We start from the raw sequence: 6,620 nt of genomic DNA on the forward strand, positions 1-6,620 counted from the left end.
TTGAAAAAAAGAAGAAAAAAAACCAACAGAGAAATTAGGTCTCCAAAAGTGTTAGAAAACTCTTGCTAAAACCTGTCTGCTCTGTACCATAAAAGTCAGTGGGCGGAGCTAACACGGTTATCGGGGACTATGCAGTTAAACTGCTGCACAGGCTAACCAACTACATGATAGGAGTTATAAGAGTTAAAACTAAGTAATAAAAAAATCTAAATGGCTGTCGCTCACATTAAAGATTTTGTTTTTTGTTATTATGTTTGTCGCATTACATCAGTCATACACACACACTATTATTCATTCTCTACTTGTGAGTGTTGCTTTTAGTCAAACTCCTTTTCCACACTGATCGCCTTGACTTTCAGCAGGACTCTTTATTGCTACAGAGGCACAAACTGTGTCATGTAAAATGAACTGCTGTTCTACTTGACGTAAACAGAGGGGAGGTTGGTTCTATTCACATCAAACTCTTGTGTTCATGACTGTTTTGTCCTGAGGGGAAGAAGTAGGTCAGACTTGAGTTTCAGTTGCACCCTTGCTATTGTGAGTCTGTGCCAACCTGAAACATGGTGGTAGTAGTGTGATGGTCTGGTTGCTGCTTTGCTACTTGAAGGCTTGGACAACTTTCACCTATATTTATCCAACAGATACCTGTTCAAAAAGGTGTGATTCACATTATGTCACATAAAAACTATTCAGAAACTACAAAGAAATCATGAATTCGGTCTGAAAAACACCAAGGAAGTGTTGGATTAGATTAAAAGAGACAAAGAAAATACTTTATTAGTCAAAGTCAATGAACTGATGTAGAGGCTGATGGCTGAGGACAGGAAGGATCTCCTGTAGCAGTTTGTATTACAGCGAATCTGAACAAGCTTGTGACTGAAGACAGGTTGTCGTTGGTCTCACAAAGAAGATGCTAAGGTTTAATTTTCTTGATGTCATGTTCTTCTTTGTGTGTTTTTAAACATGCACAGTGATATTTGCTTCAGTGTTATATAGAAACTTTCTTTTATTTATTTATTGTTTTGGATAAGTAAATGCTGATTAATGTGATGGGACAACTTTTTTAATATAGGAAAATCTGGTATCACATGTTTCACTTATGTAGCTTGAAGGGGGGGGGAATGGTTAAAAACAAAAAATCTTATATGGAATATGGAATAATATGGAACAGTGTCATAAAATTATTCATTCTGTTATATGAAAAGGATGATAATGTTGGAAAATGTATTATTTCCTAACAGTGAACAGTATGTAAATGGGAAATTAAATGTTCTCAATAAATGTGAAAAATGAAACAAAAGTGCCATCTACTGGACTCAATGGATATGCAAATTTACTGTACGTCAAAAATATTTGTGTGTGTGTGTGTGTGTGTGTGTAAGTTTTCTAGTTTAAGTTAGTTATATAAAATATCTACAGGACAGATGTAACACTGAGGCTTTGTTCTCTTTATTATATATATAAAAAAATCAGCACAAAACAGTTATGTGAATTATTTTTATATATAACACGTCTATTAAAGTTTAATTCACACTCGTTGACATAAAGTCCTGATCTAACTTCAGAAGTACAACGACAGAAGGCCAAACAACGAGATCCCATCAAAACAGAGAACAAAATAGTACACAGAATAACTTCCATCTGCGCGCGAGAGGATCCCTCGCGGCCACCTGCTGCCTCCTCCAACCGGATTCCCAGCATGCACTTCGCTCCAGCCGTGACAGTATCAAGTTTAAAAATCTCCCAACTGATCTGTCCAAGTACAATGTGTTCCTGAGGCAATAGTCCATGACACGAAGTGGAAGCTGTCGGCCAGAAGATGGCGCTGTTTACCAGCAGGTAGGTGAGCGTCGACGCTCAGGAGTGAGGCTGTGGAGGCAGAGGGGGGTGTAGGATGCAGTTCGGACCGTTTGTGTCTGGGTGTTTGGGGGTCAACTTGGGCTTTCTGCCCCTTCCATTTGCACCATATGCCAGACCTGACTGTCACTTCAGATGAGAACCTCTGCAGTGATGGTACAACCGTCTGAGATGCGTTCAAGTGCTCACTAACAGCAACTGGACAGCATTTGTTGATCGGAGCATCAGAGGAAAAAGGAGTTCATCTTCACACTCATTTCTAATACCTACTATACAAATGGAGTATAATTATGAATATTATGCTTAAATTAAAACAAATGATGATTTGTACTGGCTGCACAGTGGCGCAGTTGGTAGAGCTGTTGCCTTGCAGCAAGAAGGTTCTGGGTTTAATTCCCGGCCCCGGTCTTTCTGGAGTTTGCATGTTCTCCCTGTGCGTGGGTTCTCTCTGGGTACTCCGGTTTCCTCCCACAGTCCAAAAACAAGACTGTCAGGTTAATTGCCCTCTCCAAATTGCCCCTAGGTGTGAGTGTGAGTGTGTGTGTGTGCATGGTTGTTTATCCTGTCTGTCTCTGTGTTGCCCTGCGACAGACTGGTGACCTATCCAGGGTGTACCCCGCCTCTCGCCCGGAACGTTAGCTGGAGATAGGCACCAGCAACCCTCCTGACCCCACTAAGGGGTTGGGAGGGGTGAAAGCAAATGGATGGATGGATTTGTACTACCCTTGATTAGAACTAGTTTCTAAGTTTTGCTTCACAAACAAAACAAATGCTTTATAAAATTGTTATTGGGCACAAAGAAGGCATCAAGATACACCTCATCAGAACTGATAACGTTTTCCATTATACACTTTAAAGTCCAGATAAGATAGCATTAAAATACTTTTTTATCCGGCTCATAAAGTGCAGCTTTATGAGCCGGATCACATCTGAGGCGGTGTGAATGCCAAAACAAGCGTTGAACTCACATTTTTGTGTTTTGATAAGAATACTAAAGGTTTAACAAATCATGAACTGGCTTTTGAAGAATTTGGGGGGTGATGGAAACATCTAGTTCATAGCTTACTTCTCTGAAAATGGCAGTTTTCTAGCAAGACCCTACCTTAGGCAGTCTAAATAAAATTTGAATAAAAGACATTAAAATTTTACTTTAGATGCCTACAGAGACATAATAAGCGTAGAATATTTTATTACGTGATTTATTTTTCTAATAATTAACGACTAAAGTGGTCAGGAGTCAATAATAGTGGTGCACCGATTGCAGTTTTTTGCCGATCTTTAAAAGTGCTGACCTGTCAATTGCGATTTTGGCAGAATGTTTTGTCTGAAAAGTCACCACATTGGCAACAGAGGGGTGATTACTGAAGACATGAGCTAGTAGGTGATCGTTGAACACATTTTTTTGGTGTTTTCAAATATATTAAAGCCTTTGCTGATAATAAACAGTGTGTAAAAGAATCACTAAGCAGTACATTATTTAATCAAGGTTTGACTTGCCAAAATAAAAGCATTTTCCAAGCTTGCCCCATCTAAGGTGATGTAAATGCCAAATATAAATGTCCTTGTCATGTCTTTTCACAAACAGGGAACACATTGGAAATCATAAACTATGCTTTAAAAATGTAGATAGTATAACATATTTCCAGGTTTAACCAGTCAACATACTCTAGATTTCAAACAGCTGACCGCTTCACTGTTTTAATAAACAGCCGTTTACTATAATTCCATATCAGATGCTAACATGATTGGTGTCGTGCCACAGGTACCTCTAGGGCCTGCATTACATATTGATTACTACCTATAATTAGCCAAACATCCAATAAGACTGTTACCAACAAAACAGTGTTATCGCTCCACAGCTGTAAACAAACCCGCAGCTAACTCGCCTGGTAGTACACACGGATACCTTGGGGGATTTTAGCAGACATTTTAAACAGTTTCGCGTTTACCTTATGTATAAGAGATATCACAGTTTAATACTAAGCAGCTAATAAATAAAAAAAAGTACTTCTTAGTCGCTAACAGACTGTTGTAACCTTATTAGCAACATTAGCGATGATGTTAAGGGATTGGAATTTAACACGCTCGAGAGCGACGCCACTATAGCTAGCTTCCAAACGATTAACTATCAAGAACAGTTATTTCCTCAATGCAGTGGGTGCCATTCGCTAAAAATAGAAGAAAACAGACGATATCCTTCTCCTTAGTGTGAGGTTTCAAGGAGTAATTGGATTAACACGGATATCTGAGAGCACTGCGGTTGTTATTTTGCTAACATTCACCAAGCTAGCTAGCTAGCTAGCGCGAGAGCGTGTCCGTTAGCCCAGAAATGGAATTGCAGAGTGGGGAGCCCAAAGAGGCGCGAGGTGAACTCCGGCGCGCCGCAGTTTAACGGCGAAAATAGCACACTTTTAAAAACCGCACGAGGACGACAAGCACTTTTTTGAGTTGTATGGTGTCAATTCCTCAAAATGGGGTCTGCTAACGTGCGTCTCCGCCATTTTGTGACAGGTTTTTCATTGAGCAAAGGGGTACGTGTAATGGTTGAATGTAACCCCATCAAGAAGATATCCGCTCGCTTGGCAGTTTCTGCGAGAAGGGATCGGGAGCAATTTTCAACCGTCCCCCTCGTGAGATAAAGTCGTTTTGAGGTGGTCACTAAGGGGTAGTGGCAGTTTACCACTACCGCTGACAAGTATGCAGCAACAGATTTCAGAAAGGAAAATAATATATCTGAGCTTGACAAAAACAAAAAATATATATATATAACCTTACATAAGACTATTTATATAAATATGCCAAATAATTCAGATTTTCAGAAAATATCCAGCCTCAACAAAAATTGTGATAAGTAATAATAAAAAAATATGATTAGTGTTACATTTTAAAGTGAAATATTTGTATTGGAGACAGGGCTATACTTAAGCAGGGGCAGCAGGCTGGGGCAGGCAAAGTTTTGGGGCCCCAAAATTAACTTACATTTTTATTTATTTATTTTTATTATTGAATTAATGCTTTAGAAACACAGTATTTTATACATTTCTAGAATGAAAGTAAAAGATTGTATGAAATTATGTTATAATTGATAGAATTTAATTTCAATAGCTACCATTTAAAAACAATTATGCCATACTCTTTCTTCTTTCTACCATAACTCATGACATATAGCTTGACAAATCTTTCAGCAAGTTTTATTGCTGCGTTACATCTGTACTAATGAGTGAGATTTTTGAAGTTACCATTAGGACACTCTCCTGAAGTAATAGTTCTTAATGGAAAAGATGGGGATCACTAAACTGGGTTTAGTGACAACAGTCACCCCTAACTAGCTAAAATCCATAAACACTCTAGTTCCTTATGATAATGCTTATAATGCCTATTTGAATAGTACAAACACCAAAAATACCTTAATATGCATTACTTCATACAGCGGAAAAAGTTGGCCCTACCGTAGAAGCTGGCTAACATTTATAGTCTTCTTTATGTGGGCTCATATAGCCAATAACCACTGAGGAAAACAAATGGTCCTCCTGGATGGGCTGGTTTGCAAGCGCCAGAGCAATAATCTGCCAAGTAGCATTGCATGTAAATACTTTAGCTTCCCCATCTGAATGTTTGTCAAATATTCTTAATATTCTCGACAGAAAAATAGGTGAATATTCTGCAAATAATTAGAATATACCTACAAATAATTCCATATACACAAGGACCTTTTTTAAAGAAAGGAAATCAATGCAAAAATTGTTCCCAAAAATATATATTTTTATGTGGGCAAGGCTTAAAGACCTTGATGTTACAGTGTACCTCATTGGATTGTAACAAGATCTTGTGATACTGAACCATCACAGTGTCTCATTTAGAAGCCCCAAATATGTGTTTTCTGATTGACAACCTGTTGTGCCTACAGATGAATCCCTTATTTTGAAGTAACGTGGGAACTAGTTGACAACTTAGGCTGCGTTAGGCTTCTCAGTTAGATAACTGACAGTAGTTTTTGCGTGAGCACTGAAATAGCCTTTTAAATAGTTCATACTCTGTAGAAAAAAAAAGAAACAGTGACAGACAATATGGGCATGACTTGTAAGCACTGTGTAAATACTACAACTAGCTAGGTTAGCATTCAAAACTTCTGATTTAATGAGTCTGGACTGTATTTAATCTATATAATCTGTCTATAGTTCCAAATCTAAAATCTACTGTTTAAACCAGAGTTGGATTCTTTAAAAACAGCAATGTTGGAAAGGCATTGTTTTACCTTTCCAACAATTTTGTGATTTGAAAAACCTCTAATTATGAAGACAAAAAAAAAGAATTCTTAATATTACCCAAAATATAAAATCTTATCTTTATTGTAAACATAATATTATTTATTGTCTTTAAGCTGGGTGAAATGCTGCAGTCCTATGTAACTTTTAATCAAGTATAATTTATCTGCATAAAATAAACTTGTGTTGATAGGGCATCAAAGCTAACTCCACCCATGGGGCCCATATTCTCCTGAATTTGGCCCTCACTGGAGATAAGCAGTGTCTAATAACCGGACTGAAGATTTAAAATGAACGCCAAAGCTATTAACTGTGTATCAGAATACTTTTTAAACTCGGCTTTAGTTCAACATGGAAGTAATTTTACCCCTAAAATACTAAATACCACCATAAAGCGTCTAATTCAAATGATTACGAAGCTGTAGTAATTAAATTAGTACCATCCCCATCCCCCCACGGGACACTTCCAAGAACCTTCTGACCCGTTTTCTGAGAGAG

This window comes from Poecilia mexicana, unplaced genomic scaffold, assembly GCF_051168715.1.
Source record: "Poecilia mexicana isolate PSO_F unplaced genomic scaffold, ASM5116871v1 scaffold_23, whole genome shotgun sequence".
In the NCBI taxonomy this organism is placed as follows: Eukaryota; Metazoa; Chordata; class Actinopteri; order Cyprinodontiformes; family Poeciliidae; genus Poecilia; species Poecilia mexicana.